This window comes from Python bivittatus, unplaced genomic scaffold (genome assembly GCF_059951505.1).
Source record: "Python bivittatus isolate LINGU-HERP-01145 unplaced genomic scaffold, Pbiv_v1 ctg000070_np1212, whole genome shotgun sequence".
Taxonomy (NCBI): Eukaryota; Metazoa; Chordata; class Lepidosauria; order Squamata; family Pythonidae; genus Python; species Python bivittatus.
Genome location: NW_028277034.1, coordinates 31,723,702 through 31,743,399, shown reverse-complemented (window position 1 = coordinate 31,743,399; position 19,698 = coordinate 31,723,702). Strand labels below are relative to the sequence as shown.

The 19,698-nt window shown below is 35.7% G+C and overlaps 1 protein-coding gene and 1 long non-coding RNA gene across 5 annotated transcripts in view; one reads left to right on the top strand and one right to left on the bottom strand.

The window, feature by feature from the left end:
- The window catches only part of AFG2A (AAA ATPase AFG2A), a 155,083-nt gene that overhangs the window by 47,403 nt on the left and 87,982 nt on the right, over window positions 1–19,698 (top strand). The gene's annotated exons all lie outside the window — the stretch shown is intronic.
- LOC148216866 (uncharacterized) overlaps window positions 16,108–19,698 on the bottom strand; it is a 33,327-nt gene continuing 29,736 nt past the window's right edge. Inside the window, exon 3 of the long non-coding RNA XR_015794584.1 lies at window positions 16,108–16,460. This is a non-coding gene — a long non-coding RNA (uncharacterized LOC148216866). The remainder of the gene's footprint in view (window positions 16,461–19,698) is intronic.

The window sequence follows — 19,698 nt, the reverse complement described above, 5'->3', positions numbered from 1 at the left end:
TTTGTTAAGATTACCAGCAGTAGAGAATTGATTTTTTAAAATTAAAATTCATGATTTTAAAATAGAAGCCAAGGGACGGATGACATTTTAATTGATTATTGGACCTGTTGCATGCAAATGATGTGGTCTTTTTACCATTATGTGTTTTTTCCATTCTTTCACCTGCTCTTCTGAGGTTTTGAACTGCTTCCCAGGCTTGTTACATTTCAAAAGCAACAGACTAAGCTGAACCCAACTTGCTACTGATGAGAAGAAAAAAGAAAATCCTTTCTTATAAGTGAAGTTATATTCCATCAGTTAGAGATTCCTTCTTTGAACGTTGAATTTGTTCGGTCCTAGTTTTGATTTGCATTTTAAAAAGCTGCCAGCTTCAATCCTTTCTGGGGAGAGTGTCCTTTAGTTATCACTGAGTGGAATGTCTTCCTGCCTATGAGGGAAACAGAAATTCACCTGGCAAACATTTTCTGTTTTTGGTTGCCATCACCAAGAAGGTCCATGGCCTCTATTTGTGATGGCAGACTAGAACAGAGGAAGTTGTTACAGCTCCATGATTGTTTCACAATAGGAAGTAAGTTATGTGTAGCTAAGGAATTGGATAGTTCTAACTCCTGCTGAGTGAGATCTAAGTGTCAGTCACACTAGCTGCTATATCTAAAGAATAAGGGCTGAGAATGAAGTGATACTTTGAGATCTGTGATGGCACCCTGGAGTTTCTAACAGGCTTAGTCTTCTTTGTTGCAGCAGGGTGCAGCAGTTTCATCTTCTATTTGCGTGACAATGAAAGGATACAATTGGACAAATGAAGATTAATGAGAGGGTGTGATGGCAAATGTGGTATATTGTACTTAAGATCGTGGTATTCTGTCTTTCATCAGAACTAAGAAGCTTCAGCATAGTATAAAATGCAAACTGGTGAACATGCAGTAGATGAAAAAGTAGTAGGAATCAAAATCTGCATTAATTTAAAAACTTGTTTTTTTATGAAATAAAATATTTAAAGTAGATGATGTAATAAATACTACTGCAGAACAATTTGCACTTACCCAATCACACTATTTCTATGCTTTCAAATCCCATAAACATCCTTCTTCCTAGCATCCTCCAAGATGTACTGGGATTACCATAAATTAGTATTGTATCAACTATATATTTCAATAATATTGGGACTATAATTCTCAGAATACTTATTCAGCCAGGCTTCCAGAGATATATTCTAATTTCTTTGAAAGTTGTAAGTTTTTTTTACCATGTGTTATAGGTACTATAGCTTCTAAAATTTGTAAAAATATATAAATATAAATGAAGCAAACTGCTATTTCCTTCTGATTCCAGTTGAATAACGAATTATCAGCAGCTTCATTTCCTCATCCCAAATTCCAGTGATGAACAAAAAATATTGTATGGAAAAAAATGTTTCATCTCTTTCCTTACTTCTAAATGAGCATTGTTCAACAGAACTGAGGGGATGAGTTAGGAAAAGCAATGATCTTCTCAGCTTCCCATTCCAAAGATTGAATAGCTTGTATAGATAATTTTAAAATATTATCTTGAGTTCTGGATCTGAGAGATCTAATGGCAACAAGACTGAGGCTTAGCTTAAAGGTAGCAGAAACATACAGTACATAAAAAGAAATTCTATCTTTTGCAAATGTTCCATTTGTAAATGTGAACATTTCACATTGGAATGTATCCTTACATAGAACTAGGTCCATCTTTTTATATCCCTATCAAGATCTTCAGTTTCATATCTGTGACTGAAGATAAGTATTGACTAAATGGTATCCACACCATATCCGGTTTGAGAATTTAGTTACAGTATGTTTTTATTATAGTAGATCTGTAATGAAGGAATTACTCTGCCCACTTAATTCTTTTAATCATTGCAATGGGCTACATGTAATGGTTTACAGTTTATCCAGTGTACACTGAGGAATTTATAGGCCATCTCTTCTCGATTAGGTATCTAGTTACATTCGGGATTATATATTTTCTGGAAGCTCCTCCTATGATAAATTTCAAAATGGTGAAATTTGTATGCTAGAGATAAGAGGAAAGCTTTGTATTATGTTGTAGCTAAGAATACATTTATTATATAGACAATTTATCTGAATATTTATATCTTTATATACACTGACATTTGAAAAGTGCATATCTTGAATTACTTATTATTTGGGAAACTTTAATAATATAGTCTATGAACCCTTGCCATTCAATGTAGTTGGAAACATCTTCCTGAAGCCCCTTTCTACAAAAAAGTCTATCTTCCCCATGGTCAGAATGTTTATTTTTGTTGTATGGAGAAAGGTTAGTCTCTTCGTTGAATAGAAAACAGTGATCTGAAGATGTATAAAATTCCGAGATTGCTCCTTTGTTGCCATAATATAATGGAGTAGAACTTTGGGGAAGACAATGATGCCATACGCATTTAGCACTCCTGAAGTGTTTTACATGGCGTAGTCTAGAGATTTGAGATAAGAGAACTTTATCTAGACTTGTGTATTATTTTCCTTTTGCTTAAAAATTAATGGATATGTAGAATTTATTTAGAACTATCTGCCTTTTTTGTCTTGACACTCCTGTGCTGTGCACAGGCTTTATAAAACAAAGCCTGTAATTAGGTGGGTACTTTGTTCTCGACTTGATTTATAATGCTACTGCCTTGTACAGATGATAACATTACTGCAAAGCTCTCCACATGGGGCTGCCCTTGAAGACCATCTGGAAGCTGCAACTGGTCCAGAACATAGTAGCACACGTGGTTATGGGTGTACCTCAGTATGCCCATGCTACAACTTGGCAGCCATTTAGGTATATATTTTATGGATCTGGGGTTAGGTATATTGTGGTCTATTGCTGTTGTTTTTTGGTTGCTTTTATGTACTGTTAGCTGCCTAGAGTTGCTATGGTGAGGTGGCAACCATGTAAACAAACAAACAAACAAGCATCAGCTATAGTTCTAGTATCAGGATTTGAGGGCCCTCTTGTCTATTTTCAATCTAGATATTATTTTGAATGAACTGCTTTCTGAGGTGGTTGAATGTTCAGTAGTTTGTGTTCAGGAATATTAATACAAGGATGGTAATAGAAGACATTATCTCAAAATGGCTCTTCATGTGTCATAATTTCCAGCAATCAGCAAAAGAGTACCATGTCACTTCCTTCCAGGTGCAGTATGTACTTTTGCGTAAGGAGGAAAACATCACTTTTAAGATCAAAGCCTTTTAAAAATTAAACACATGAAGTTGCTTTTCTCCTTCTCCCTCTCTCCCTCTCTCTCTCTCTCTCTCTCTCTCCAAATAGGCTAACAAATAATTTCTTATTCTGTATCAATTTTCTTTCTGAAATTGATTATTTTTACTTTTTCCAGCTGGTGATTTTCAGAAAACAGCTTTAAATTTCGTCCATGCCCATTTTTCATGGGAGTAGATCTACAGAAGTACTTACATAAACAAAATATAAAAATAATTAAAAATTAATAAAAATATCAACATAGAATAGTAGGATCTAGTGCATTTCTGTCTGACATAGAATACTCACAGCGATGCTGGAGATTTAAGTTCCACAACTTCAAAGTGTGGACCATGCTATTAAGTAGTCTTAAAAGCCTATAATACATCAGTACAATTTTGAAGGCAGGTACATTTTTTTTGTACAAGATTTTGAAATGGGTGCCAAAATAACATAGTTGGTCCTTGATATTTGTCCATGATTTAGGGAAGGATATCTGCTGCATCATCCTGTGCAGTAAAAAATTTCAGGCATTCCTAATGTTTGTGCTGCTAGAGTGAAGTCTATTTCATGTCACCTTTTGTTTTTCCAATGGAGAAGGAATATAGAAGAAACCCATAAATGACCTTTATGCAAGGAAGTTCATAATAAAAAAAGTTTCATGAGACAACCAGTAGATCTATATGAAGCCTTGAAAGAGCAAATGAGGCTTCAGCAAGGCAGCGCTACATCCCTGGCTCTGTTGTGCTTGCGCTGTGTGTGGTGCCTCACCTGCCTGACAACCTGCTTGCAAGCCACCTGGGGCTTGCTTAATGACTCACAATCCTTGCTTAATGACAGCAGTGGGGAGTGCCGGGATTGCCGTTGCTAAGTGATGCGGTCATGTGATGTCACACTTTACAACTGCATCGCTTAGCAATGGAAATTCCAGTCCCAATTACCATCATTAACCAAGGACTATCTGTACATGCTTAACCAGAAGGCATTTCTGCCAAAGTGGCAAAGTGAAGCAGCCTTTCTCTGAATTTCAGTTGGCGTGAGATTGAACAAGTAGCTTTTCTGTGTTTTAGATCTATAAGGGCTTTGCACAGTAAAAAATATTGTCAGTTATCAAATAAAAGTTAAATGAATTCTGTATATCTGTCATCATTGTAGAAGATGTATAGAAGATAATTACATCCTGAACAGATAGCAGACTTTCAGGCTGGTGAAAATCAAAGGCAATTGTAAGGCTGTAAAGGACTTCCTTAAACAGAGTGAATGATCAATCCAACAGAAAAATAAAGTGATGTACGCCAGGGCTAAACCTTTCACTTCACATATAATGGAGAGTGAGCTGTCTGCAGCTACCTAAGAAAATATCTTGTGGTCATAGTGGATAATTCAGTGACGATATTGATTCAGTTTGCGGCAGCTAGGAAAAAAGCAAACTCCATGGTAGGAAACTGCCAAAATTTATGGTACATCTGCATCTGGAAAAGAATGTACAGAACTGTTTGCCACATTTTAAAAGGATGTAGTAGAGTGGTTTATTTTCGGGTTCAGGAATGTAGATTGAGGATAGACAAAGTACTATTCTACACATTACATACTGATGGAATTTGCTTCTACAAGATTAAAAGACTTTTAAAAACAGTCATGTTTTTAATATTTACTAATAAAATTAAGTTATTAGTAGCTTAGTTAACACTGTCAGTATCTCCTCTTGGGACTCTTTGCTGGGGTATCCAAACAGAAAATGCTCCTGCTTCTGGACTTCCCATGCCCACTGAGGGAAAAGAATATAGATCAGATTTGTTTCTGGTTAGGTCCAACTTACCTTTTAAATCTGGTACCTTGAATGGGGACTGGAAACGTACTTCTTTACCCTGGTGATTGAGTTAAGTAATTCCATTCTAATTAAAAATAGGTCACAGTTAAGAAAATAGTTAAAACTTGCCTTAGTTAAAATACGGGATGTATTAGGACAACATGCATCATGTTTGGACAATATTAAACAATTACTTAAAATACAAAATCTTATCTTTAAGTTTATTAAATTATTGTCTTCTAGTCTTGGGTGAAAGACTCCTTCGGGACCTCACATTAGATGGTAATGTGGCCTTACTGAATTGTGGCAAATTTGCCTCTGCAGTGTTCTTTATTTATTGATTTTATGGCTGACATTTATAAAGGTATCTGAATTATTTCCAAATGAATCCACAAGATGTTTTTGAAATGCTCAAATACAGTAAATAAATATTTCCAGGTGTGCTGAAATGTTCTTTGTTTCCAACCCTTCATTTGTCAGGAAATATTAAGAATGGTAAAACAGCCTTAAGGCTGCTGAGTTTGCTCCTTTACAATTCAGTTTGTGACAGTTGAGGAGCACTGTGAGTTTTCACTAAAGATTTATTACTTGCTTGACAAAACAAGGCATAGATGAACTTGTTGAGTTGTGTTTTTTCACAGCTGTACTGTGATAAATAGTCATGCTGTTGTCAATAAACCTATATAAATAAAATACAGGGGATAACTCTTTATAGAAGAGAATTTTTCATAACAGTACACTTTAATTGCTCCAAGAGCCAAAGCAACAGTTCTATACTATTAATGACTTGAAGCCTGGAGGAGGTGGTAGTTCCTTATCCCTGACCTAAAGTTCCTAGATGTAAATAAGTATAAGACATATATACTGTTAATAATTGTACAAAGTATTTTTGACATATAAGAGGAAAGAAGCTGATTTTGCTGCTCTTTCTTCTCTTTAATTCTTAGACATGCATCTGGCAGTTTTATTAATCTTACGTTAAAAATAATTAAACCACAAGAAGCTTCTTTGTAATAGCTTTTCCAGTACAGAATAACATTAAGTTGAAATGACCTATAGGAATGCTTGTACTATCACTTACTATTTGGTCTCCACTGATAGAAATTAGAAAAAATAATCAGATTGTTACGATGTGCAGAGGAATGTTTAAGATGAAGATGATAATTATTTTTTTGCTGTGGCTAATAAAACTGCTTTTATTGGTCAGATTTTTTTTTTCATTTTTTAAAATTAATCCATTTTAGCAATCTAAATTTGAAACTTAGGGTTTGGTTTGGTTTTTGCTGTTTGTAACAGAAAAGCCATTTTATTTCCTTAAAAATGGGAATGTGGAATAGCATTATCTATTGGAAATTGAATTACTTACCTAAAATATACCATACTTAACAATGTTCCCTTATTTATTTTCACAAGTTTAAAATAGTTGGTTTTAATAGATTCAAATGCTTTCTGAGTACATTTTTTAAAGATCACCTAGGAGAAAGGTCAGAGAAACACAGTACTCTCTTTCAGTTTAGTTTGGGAAACATTAAATATTTTGCTTTAATTATCTAATTATGTAGAACAAACACATGTAGTACTGTTGTCTGTTAGTACAAATACATATAAAGCTTATAGTTGTTTCAGTCAACTCAATTTTTAGGCAACTGCAAATAGAAAAACATGCAACAGAATACATTACCATTAACTGGGTCTTTAAAATGTCATACTGTTTCTCTATTATATATATCCACAATGTAAGAATATGAGGCCTTGAATTAAACTTGTAATTGACAGCATGTAAAAAAACCTTTCTGACTTTCAGAGAAGTAGAATTCCCAACCAGGACATTGTTCCCAGCCACAGTACTGTCAGTCTCTGAACAAAGACCAGTCTCTGGTCTTCATCTGGATTAAACTGTATTCCTGTGCATTGATGAATGGATATTAGTAGTCTTTTCTTGCTATAAAATACATAGCCCTGGTAGTCATCCTGTGAAGTAATCATAGCATACGAGATTCTGAAATATACAGGTTATGGATAATCTCTTACGTTTTGCTAGATTTAAGAGATAGCCTGATGATTTAGGGAAAGATGTTACCTATCACCCTTTTTCATCGCCAATGCATGTTTTCAGAAAGTCTGCAGAGCAAGAAGAGACCATTTTAGCCAACTTGCTGAAGCAAGGCTAATTCCATTACTTCACAAGCCAGCACATGGGCTGTGTAAGCAACAACAGGAGCAAGGATATGTGTTCATCAATCAGCATATGAGGGGTGTGGAACTGAGAAGCATACTCCTTGGAACATTTTTACTACATTTAAAAAAAGAAAAAATTTAAAAAACCAAAATCCTTTGACTTCTGTTAAATCATGAGGTGCAAAGGGGCCTGTTTCCCGACATTTAAAATAACTTAAATGCACTTTTATTTCAAACAAATTAAATGTTTACTCCAAAGAAGCAATTGCCTTTCTCTTCTTTCAGTTGTCACAAATTGTACCACAAGGAGAGGGGGAAAAAAAGGTCTCAGTTCCTCAGATCACCTTAAGGGATAGTGTGACAATGAAAGCAAATATTGATGCTGTGGCAATTTTTCTTACTAAGAGGGCCTCATAACAGCAGTTAAAGAAGTAAGCAGGAGGGATTGATTTATTTGTACAGTAGGGTTTAGCCAGTATCAGTGGGCCTAGTTAGCTTAAGCCAGTTTATTTTTAACAGAAAATAGCTGCAAGTTAAGACATGTCTGGGTTAATGGCTTAAACTGGAATCCAAACTGTTTGGTCTGTGTTTTTCCATGCACCCCGCATTCCCATTAAAAAAAAAAAAAATCTGGGAAAGACATGAAGGCAGTTTATTTGATTAATAATTTGCAATGTTTGTTTTATTAAGGTAAAACTGAAAGTAATGGGTAGATGCAGCTATAAAGGAAAATCACATAACACATAAGAATGATCCTTCTCATTTAATGGCTTTGGTATTTCTTGAACAATAAGTAAAATAGCAAGGGGCAAAATGGATGCCTGTTTGCAGGCATTTTGTTTTGTTGTTTGTTATTACTAAAGATCATTTTATAAAGAATTAACCAGAGCAATGATTTTGGCACTGGAGAAATCCTTGTAATATCAGCAGATGGCAGTCAAGCCAAGCTCCGGTATAACTGGTTTTAGTTTACAAAACACCGTGCGTGCAGGAATTCTAAGAGACAGAGACAGATAAGGTAAATGGCGAGGCTTGTTAAATTCATATGTATTTATTTATAAACAGATAAATGTACTTATCTTAAAATTAACGTAGTTATAGGATATGTTGCTCTTGAAGCAGTATGATAAGGCAGTTTTTTATTTGATTTTGGTCTGTTGAAGTTTGGAGCTCAGTTTTTATTTTTTAAAATAGTTCTTCCTGAGAATAAAATATATCCATGTTTGTTGTAACGATGGAAGAGAGTGATCTTGTTTTCGCAGATAAAGATTCAAAACAATATAGAGTCAGAGGAGACCTGAGTAGGACAATAAATCTATCATTGATGCTGTATTTCTGTATATGTGCTGCCGAAGCGAGCACGATACTGCATTTCTGTGACCTTGATAAGCATTACTTTTTGGGAAGAATCTTAGTTAATTAAGTTTGTGTTTCTTTTTCCCTGCCCGTATCACATGGAGAATGTGATTTTTCTGGTCTAGACTGCTTATTTTGTCTCCAAATAATCTTGATCTTGGGATTTTGTTTTATGATTTTATATGGTTTTACATTGTCTTTTTAATTGCTTTTATTTATTGTATTGGTTGCTGTTTTATACTGTTTTTTAATGGTCTGTGAGCTGCCCAGAGTCTTGTACGCAGATGGGTAGCTATAGAAATATATATCAATCAATCAATCAATCAATCAATCAATCAATCAATCAATCTGAGTTGAAAGGAATGCCAGTGTGGTGTAGTGGTTAAGGTGTTGGGCTAGGAGCAAGAAGACTCATGTTCTAATCAAGCCTCAGCCACAGAAGTTCAGTGGGTGACTTTGGGCCAGTCACTCTCTCCCAGCCTAACTTACTTATAAGGATGTTGTTGTGGGGTTAAACAGGAGGAGGGAGTGCAGTGTACATTGCCTTGAGTTTCTGTATGAAAGACATGATAAAAATCTAATAAAAAAAATACTCAGCTATGATGGTCCACCATTCATGTTGCCTCTTCACAGCACAGACACTTTTCTTCCCATTAATGTTCAAATGAGAACATAGTCAGGACTCACACATTAAGTGTTCAGATGAGCACCCGCTCATTAAATGGAAGGGAAAATATTTTTTTGTATTAAACTCTGTTTTTCCCCCTTTTATATTGTTTTATTATTATTAAACCCAACTAGTACATTATATTATTTGTGTATAGTGGTATTTATACAATGTTGACTGGAGTTTATTAACATTCTGATGTTTACATAACTTAAACCATTAAAGATAAAGAGAAAAAGAAAGTTGATGTCAATATTGATTATGATTTCTAAAATATTAATGTTGATAAGATACGGTTACTTAAATTTTACATTCAAAGCTGTATGTGGCATTGATGAGCAACTGCAAAATACATTCAATTATTTATTATATAATAAAGCTTTCTATCCTAAGCTTAATACTTAACACTAAGGTCTTCAATGTATTGTTACTTATTGTTGCTTATGCATTTTAAAAAACAACAAAATAACAACGAAGTGAAATAAAGGCATTTGGTTTCTAACTTTCCCTTTCTTGTGCCTCTATCAGTTTGTGGTGTTTATAAGCATTTAGGCCTCCTTAGAAACCATACTGAGTTTATAGTATAGTATCTTCTGGCCTTCACTTAATAATTCTTGCTATGTCTTATTCATTGAATCTGAGTGGGCTGTGTCTGCCTATGTGATTACATTTGTCTAACTGCAGTTATCTCCAATATGCAAAGCATTTGAAGGAGAGACTAATGGTGAAATTGTTGGGTTTATTATTAAGCTCCTGTTTTGATACTAAACTTCTTCAGAGTAATAATAATGCAATATGTATAGAAAGTTTTCTGATGTCCTCCCATAGCTCAAAATAAATTATATGATGTATATGAAAAGGGTAGCTTAGTCAAATAGTGGTTATTAAATAAATCCTTGACTGTAGGACTGCCTTGATTCTTACCCTCTACAGATAGGTTAAAGATGGGTGGAGGTAACCAGGTTAGAGAATGATTTATGCAAAGAGAACCCAGCTAAAATAGAAACAAGTTGTTACTTACCACTTAAATAGAAGTGGAATAACTAAATAATATTTTTTACCACTAGAAGCCATAGTAAAATACATACCTGGCATAAACATATGGATTTTCTTATCCCCACCCCCCATAATCTTGTTGCTGTGTTAGAATTAAAATAATAAATGAAAAAAATTCTTATTATGGCACAACATATTTTTGTACAGTGTTGCAGTTCTTGTACATTTACTCTCGCTACAACCCAGAGCTCAATTTTCCTCAATTTGTTTATCAGTAGTTCACTTCTGTTCTGCTGCTGGGTCATATAAACTATTTAGAACAAAAAACTGTGGGAAATCCTATAGGTATTCAAATGAGTCAGTGTGTTTACTGCATACACTTCATCACATTATACCTAAGGGTTAACGTTATGCATATTAAACTAAATAGCACAGTTTACACTAAGGGTTATTTAACATCTACTGGTGGTATTACTGTACTTCCTGTTTTGGGTTCACAATAATAAATTTCTGAAGAGCTCCCTTTGTGTAAATACCCTACTTACATTCTAGGCAAGTACATTCATGTCTTGAGCTAAACACAAACAGAGTGATGTATTGGAACACTTCTAAAGAAGGGAATCTTTGTGCTTTGTAAATGATATCCTTAAAGCCTCATAAGAATATTGCTTGGAAATGATAGTTGTATATTTGTTTTCTCTCCTTTCATTATGTTGGTTTGAAAACACTATAAAAACCATGGTGAGGGGATACTCTTTACCACAGCATTCACTGTATTCTTTCCTACATTTTGTAAAAAAGATAAAACTATAAACATAACCAAGTATGTAAAATTCAGTGTGTGCATAAACAAATCAGTACAAATTGAATGAAGTTATTTAATGTATTAGTTATACTCCAAGTAATATTTTTGTGCATATTTGAAAGTATGAACTTTAAAAAATATGTATTTAAAAAGCACAAGGCTTTCCAAGGTTAGTGAGACCTGAATGTGTTTGTAAGTGAAACGTGCATAGGACATTAGAAAATGTTTAGCCCTGAACATTTGTTGAGGAGCCTACTCTCTGCATATAAGTTTTTTAAATGCTCCATACTTCAGTCTGACAACTTAGAGGACACTTCATGATCAATTTATTTATTTATTTATTTATTTGTCATATTTATATGGCCGCCCATCACACAAACAAGTACCTCTGGGCAGTGTACAACAAAGCTAGAAACAATATATACAAACAAGTACTAAGATTATTTATTAAAATTTTAACATAAAAGGCACAAAACTAAAAAGTAAAAAATATTAGTCGAAGAGTAGGTGTTAATTACACTGGATCCATCTGAATATTTCACCAGTCCCCTGGGTCTCCATACCTGATGACAAAACCAGGTCTTGAGGGACTTCTGGAAAGTTTAAAGGGATGAAGCCCGCCTCACTTCGGGGTGAAGAATGTTCCATAAAGTGGGGGCCACAGCAGAAAAGGCCCACTGCCTAGGACCCGCCAAATGAAGTTCCCTAGCTGATGGGACCCACAGGATGCCCTCTCTGCTGGATCTGGTGGGATGGGCAGATGTAATCGTTTAATAATAACTACAACAACAAGATATTAGGATGCAAAGTAAATAATATACTTAATAAAAGAATGGCACACTAAGTCAGTGTCTCTTTCAATTATGTAGTACTTTAAAAATGGATAAATGATTCTTCACTTGGACCCAAAGGATATGAGATATAAGACTACTTGTATGTGAGGTAATAAAGTTTTGTGGAAGAGAGAGATATCTGGCCCTTGGCCTTCCCTCCCTTCCTTCAACTCTCTAACACATGTTAGTCAATTCACAGGACTGAGAACCACACTAATCTTATGTTCTGTCTCTCAACTCTTGAATTAGAGTTTTGGTGTTAGGTAAGCATATCTTTGGAGAACATTTTACAAATACCTATATTCATGTATCTGAATATTTTGGCAATATTAACACTCAGGAAAACATTTTTGAATTTTAAAAGTGATTTTACTTTTGCCTTTGTTAAGCTATGTGAAGCTATGTGTGGTTGCAGGATATATCTGTGATCCGTTAAAGTAGCTGCATTTGTTTCCAGGATTGTACAGTTCCTCCATAAAGGTTGATTCTGACAGCTTATTGGATCCAGGAGAGTATAAAACCAATTCCCTAATTGTTATACTGACCTTTTCTGAATTAAATTTTATTATTTAAATTATAATTTGTAATCCATTATAGACTGTGTGTACCAATCCAGAATGTCTATACATTGGGATAGATACTTACAACTGGCATCCAAAGTTATGGCTGTTGCAGTGCCTCTGTGGTCACACAATCAGTATTTGGGTGCTTGGCAGTCCACCCACACTTATGACCGCAGGGATGCTTCAACTTCCCCCACCTGCCTATCTCCCCCCATCTTGGCCTGCCCTGCACAGTGGCATTCCTTGGTGATGGTGGCAGCGTTGGGGCTGAATAAGAGGCCTGGGGCCTTCAGCAGTCTCAGCTGGCCACCATCACCCCCAGGCCTCTACTTGAGTCCCAACACAGCCAGCATACTGCTGAGGAGTGCCACCTCAAGCCCAGCACCATGGCCAGCAACCCCAACACCCCAGCACAAAGCCCCAGCCACCCTGCGCTCTGCAGGCCCTGCTGCACCCAGATGACCTTCACTGTGTTCCTCCAGTTACTGACGAGGCATGCCCATCCTGCCTTATGTGAGGCAGATGCTGGCTACACCAGCCCTTCTTCCTGAAGCTGCTTACACCATTCTCCAAATCGTCCGCCCCGTTCCCACCCTGCTTTGGAAATCTTTTGGAAAGATTCTAAGGTCTGCCAAGGCAGCATGAGAATGGAGCAAGGCTGCAATTCTCCAAATTGCATGCCCTGTGCCTATGCTGCCTTGGAAGACCTCAGAATCTTTCCAAAGGATTTCCAAAGCAGGGTGGGAGAGGGGTGTGGGAATTGGAGAATGGCAGGCTTAGAAGCTTTCCAAAGGATTTCTGAAGCTGGGACAGGAGGAGAGGGCTGGGTGTGGTGGTAGCCAGCTGAAACTGCTGAAGGCCCTGGGCCTCCAATTCAGCCTCAGCTCTGCTGTGCTGCCGCTGAGGAATGCCGCTGCACAGGGCAGCCAAAAGGGCCAAGATGGGGGGGGAGATAGGTGGGGGGGGAGTTGAACGAAGGTGCGCATGGCAGGGCAGGAGAAGCATGTGTTACTTGTCTAACAAAGACACTTTCCTGACCTAACAACTACAACTGGGACTAATGGCTGTCGCTAAGTGGTGCAGTCACGTGATGTTTTGCCTAATGACTGCATTGCTTAGCGACAGAAGTTCTGGTCCCAATTGTGGTTGTAAGTCAAGAACTACCTGTAGTACATTGGTTATTATCTGCATGATGATGACATTGTATTCAGAAACAGATAAATCCCAATACTTTCCTGTAGATGTTGAATAGCACAGGGTAGAAGAAAACCCTGTGAGACACCATACCTTAGTAGTCAAGGTGCTGAAAGGGAGTCTCTCCAGTACAACTGACAGTGTCCATTGAGGAAGACCCTGTATCAGTACAAAAACTTGTCCAAAACCCACTTAGATAGCTTAAAAGACGCTATGGTAAAAAAAATGCTCAAAATTTCTAAAAAAAGAAAAAAAATCTACCAGGGTATTTTGTGCATGTTTGTAAATTGCCCATTAAAGCAGTCAAAGCTGTCTTCGTATTATGACCAGCTCTATCCCAAATCCTTAGATTTTGCTTCATTATACCATATTTATTTATGCTTCAGATATATATCCTTTTGTCTAGGAGCTCAAGGCAGCATATATAGCAGTCCCTCCTGCCTTCTTTTCCCCTGATAGGTAGGTTGTAAGGTAGGTTAGTCTGAGAGATAATGGCTGGCTGGAATATCTGTGATTCCAGACTTCCAGTATAACATTCCATTCAGGGAAAGTCAGGTTCAAATGCCTGAATGAGTGGGAAATCGCCTGTGGCCAAGTGGGATCTGAACTTGAGTCTATGTCAGACTGGAAGACTGGAATGATAGAAAGCATATTTGAACAGTTTTTTTTCAATTTATGAACAAGTTATAGTTTTATTAATATAAGTATTTGAATAATAAAAAATTATTGATAAATGCTGTTCCTTGCTTATGGCATAAAACCAAGCTATATCAATTTGTTTTGAGAGACCATTTTAAATGGCTGTATTTTATAAACATTGTTTAACTGATGTGAGGTTGATGGCTATAAGTATATTCCTGTGTTGGATGGATAAGAAAGATCTGTAAATATCAAATAGGAAGTACAAATGTATATGTGATAATTCTCACAAGAAGAAGATGTCACTTATAAGGTAAAGAATTCAGGTGTATGTAAATCTAATTTAGTAAATCCTGCTCTTTAGATTAGATTAGTTTTTGAATGTTCAGTTTAATTCATTCTTAATATATAAATATTATTCAAATGTTATTTTAAAATTTAATACATAATATAGCTGGGCTGCCTATTGTAGTCCATGTATGCAAATATTAACAAATAATAGAATATTTATTTGCAATCAGATTTTTCCAGAAATTCTAGAATAAAGAATTAATTATGAAAATTCTTTCAGTTCAGCATTCACTGATAAGTGTAATAGTTATTCTCATTAAGCAGACCCCCCCAAAAGCAAACCCCCTGAAATTTTTATCTTATTACTACTTTATATACTTTCTCCAGTTGTTAACTCAGTTATTACTCAGACTGAGTTTCACATCTGCAGCCTGTACTTGTATACCTTTCAAACTTGATCTTTAACTATGGCTTGCCATTCATCTGGCACCTGACTAAGTTCTCATTGCACTGGGTTAGTGTTCTAAGAATTTTGTAATGTTGTGAATTAAAATGACATTTGACTTGAATTTAAAAAATGGACATACTTGGACTAATTGTTTATTTAGAATAGTGTAAGAACTGGGGGGAATAAATAGATTAGGGTATACCGAGTACAGGATTAGTGCACTGACAGTTACAGGAATGTAACTGGATATTTAAAGGAATTGTATTAGATGATCCGTGACTTCCTGATTAGAAAACCCAGAGAATAATCACTTAATGCCCTACTTTTTCCTGCCCCTTTGTGTCCAGTTCATTCAATAGTTTCCTGTCTTTCCAAAGCTGTGTTATAATACTGTATTCCCAGTTGCAAGCAGCTCAAAGCAGTCCAGGATATGTATTTTCCAATGTTATCTTACATTACTCTGAAAAATGTAGCATGAACAATATTGTAATTAAAATGAAAATATGTACTATATAATTTATATTTACTTCTGTTGCTAATTATGAAAATATTGACATATGATTACAAATTCTTTATCTTGTAATCACTAATTGTCTTGGTAAAAGTATGGTTGGGTTTATTTGAGCACAATATAAAGGCGAAAGAAGAATAGGAGATAGATCAGCATGTGGAGCAGATTATCAGTGAAAGATGCAGTAGCACTATTTGAATTGTCTTTGATATTCTTCCATTTTTTAAAAAATCATTTTTCAGCCTTTCTTGATCCTCACAGTATTTTCTATTTATTATCAGTACATTGCAGGTAGTGTCCAGCTTATATAAACAAGCACTTCCTGATTCTGGATTAGGGCACAAGTGTCTCTATTTTCTTACTCTAAACAAATGTTGAAGAAAGAACTGTATTAATCATTCTCCGATAAAAAGCAGTTCTCTTTAGGGATGCATTTGAGCAACTTGGCAAGCTGTCTTTTGGCTTAACTGCAAACATACCTTGTGACCTCTTCCAGGCAACAAACTGTAAACCACCCATTTGTGGTTTGTTTCAAGGTTCCCTAAATTCTAAATGGAGTATGATAGCTTATTTGAGGTGGAGCAAGACAGAGGATAAACTCTGGTTCCCTGATTCCCTGATTTCTTCTTTCCAAAAGAACCAGTCATGCTACATTTGAATGTTCCTGATGGAAAAGCATCTAAATGCATTACCAGCTGTTCACAAGTATTGCTTACTATGTCATCTCAATGCAATCCATGTGTTTAAATATTCATTTTATAGAAATATCTTACATTTTTATTTGTATCTGAATTCTTTGAAATTCATTATTCTTCGATTTTGGAAAAACAATTCTGGGTTGAATTATGTCTAGAAACAGCGCTTTGTATTGAGAAGCCTGGTGACGAGATATACTTTCAGGTGTCCTCATCAGTTTTTCTTCTATATAGTCCAAGATTTTCCTATGAAGAAAGTTTACAATATTAGAGACTTTAATAGGACAGTATAGCACTTCAGATTTAAAGGCAAAAGGTGCTTTGGAGTGCATGGGAGTAGTGAATATAGTACCTGTATATAACTCCTTAAACCAAACCTGTATTTTCCTGGGATCAATCCAAGGAAAAGGCATGGCTGCTTTAAGAAGCTGCAGTCATGTATGACATTCCTATCCCCACATGTTCTGGAACAGCTTTTTGTGTTTGAGTCTGAAGTGCTGCATAGCCCTTTTTAGCTTAGGAAAAAAAGCTAAGTGGTGGGGCATGAACCAAGTATAATCATGCATGATGTAGAATAAACAAATAGAATTATTTCCCATCATAGTGCTAAAACTTTGGATATCCACCAAAAAAGAATAATGGGATATGTAGGACATCTACATAATGTATACTGAAACCATGAAACTCGCTCTCACCAGATTAGGCTTTAACAGGATTTAAACATATTCATAGAAGATAAGACTATTAATTACAATCAATCAGAGTTAATCAGGCTTCCAGTACTGATTGCCAGTTTAGAAGGAATCATGCAGTGAGCTTCATAGCTCAGTTGGGTTGGATCCAGAGTTGATCCTTTGTGAACAAAAAAAACTTCAAAAGCTAAATGGCTCTGTATTGGAGAAAGAACAGAAAGAACTTGTGTTTTTTGCAGGTTCCTTCTTCCCCTACTATCAAAACAATCCTACAATAGAACAGATGTATGTCTTTTGCTCCATCTCCGTCTCCTTCTCTCTCTCTCTCTCTCTGTATGTATGCATTTCATGTTTAAAGGCCTGAAGAAACAAAACAAAAGTGTGTTTTCTTATTGCAAAATAATCTTAGAAAATGTCACAAACGAGGCAGTACCACCAACAAGGCCACCCTTTCCACACAATGTACTAATTTCATTTGTGGACCTAGTGTGGTTACACTGGCAAGGATGGTTTATGCCATGGCAAGTTTATTTAAGACACTACTTAAACCATTCTTCTGTTTAAAGCACTCGAGACTTATGTCTCAAATGTAATTTTCCATTTGTAAATTTACCCCCCAAATTGCAAATTTGTAAACATTTGTTTGAAGTAGTATTCATAATAACTAAAATGTATCACCCATCTCTCTGTAGTTTTTATTTTTGTTTTGTGATTTTCTAATCATCATTTTAATCTCTGATGGCAGAGAGAGCGAGAGAGAGCGAGAGCGAGAGCACACACTAGCTAGCTCATGGCAAAATACTGTGCATGTGTGTTCTCTTTGCATTCAAGGAGCACAAAGAATATTTGATGCAAAGTGCTCGATTAATTGCATGTGGCATGGCTTCTTTAACTTCCTGCCAATCTTCCTGACAGAAGACAATATAAATGGACTTCTCTGTGACAAGCATTTCATGGGAAGTTATGCATTTTAATTGAGTCAACATTTCACATCTGTTCTATGTCATAACAACTTCCTCACAGAACTTGGGGTAAGAGAGAAGGAGAAATTAGCTGCCTTAGTTTTTCTTCAAGACTGCCTAAGAGAATTATGAATTGCAGGGATTTAAAAACAGATGATACAAGCAAGGTTTTATATCTTACAACAGTAAAATTAATAATCTTAAGCTTCTCAATTGTTTTGTTGACACTCTGAAATAAAGTTGATTCTAAGTATTGCTTTATTTTCACAATAAGTGCCTATTAGTACTTTACCTGTGCATTGATAGCCACCTACTCACATACTTTTCAAAGGAAAGATCTAGGAGCAGGAATTCTCTATCTTGTGGTATTTGGCAATTTTTTTGGAAAGATGTGGGTTATTAATTCTCAGAAGAGTTTCCTTTTGTTTTTAGGGTGAGGACTCATTCTCCAGTATTGATTTGATTGTGCCATCAAATCAGTGTTGAGTGTTAGTGACCACATAGATAAAGTTTCTCCAGAAGGATCTGTCCCCAATCTGGTCCTTCCAATCTTCCAACAGTGCACCCATCACTACTGCAATTGAATGCATCCAGCTTGCCACTGGACATTTTCTCTTTCCTTCCATGTTTCCCAGCATTATAGATTTCTCAAGAGAGCTAGGTCTTTGCATAATATTTCTAAAATATGATAATTTTAGCCCAGTCATTTGTGCCACAAGTAAGAACTCTGGATAGATTTGTTTGATGATTGATTTGTTTGTTTTCTTGGCTATCCATAGTTTTCTATAACGCCAAAGTTCAAAGGTGTCAATATTCTTCCTATCCTGTTTTTTCAAAATCCAATGTTCACTTCCCCTTCTTTTTGAAATTAAGAAGGGGGGGGGAATCCACTATCCTAAAGGATTTTAATTTAAAACCAAAAAAATTAACAAGATTGTGATCTAAGAAAGTTTTAAACTGATAAAAGGGACAGTGATTTAAAAAAAAAGAAGATTTTTTTTTCTGATGAAAGTGCCTTTGAAAATAGCAAAATTAATTAGACTAATAGATTGGACTTTCGTGGGAATGATTACAAAATAAGATATGGGTAATATGAGCTAAACTGTGAGACTGCAACTACGGAATGCTAATTGGGACTAAAGTGCTAAAGAGAAAAGCAAAACAGAAAAAGAGGAGAAGCCTGCCTTTATTTCCAATGTAGTAATTGTTATACTTTCACTTTCTTACCATGGCAACCACAAAAAAAAAAACCCTGCTATCTTAGGAGGATGCAGGGGTTTACTAGAACAACTTACAGACAAGGGCATTTCACCAGATTTATTGAAAAAAATGTTTGTAGAATTTGGCAAAAAAGATGACTGCAACGGTTAAAAAGGAAATGGAAGAAGGATTTGCAGGGATAAAAAAAGATGTGAAAGAAGAAGTTAAGAAGATTGAAGAATCTGTAGGGCAGCTGGCTGCAGACTTAAAACAAATTACTGACATTGGAAGTTTTGGAAAGTAAGACAGAAGTTATAAATAGAGAGATAGATAGCTTGGTATTACTGGAGCTGAGAGAAAAAGAATTTTGCTTAAGATTTAGAGCAATTCCAGAACAACGCAGAGAAGATAGTAGAGAAAAGATTGTTAAACTTCTGCCTAATTTCATGGATTGTGAGGAAGATGACACTGAGACAGAAGTTGATAAAGTATATAGGATTAATGCACATTTTGCAAAATTAAGAAATATTCCAGGGGATGTCCTTGTGTACTTTGTCAGGAAGAAGACCAGGGACCACGTTTTACAGTAGCATTTTAACACTACATTGAGGATTGGTAATACACTTATAA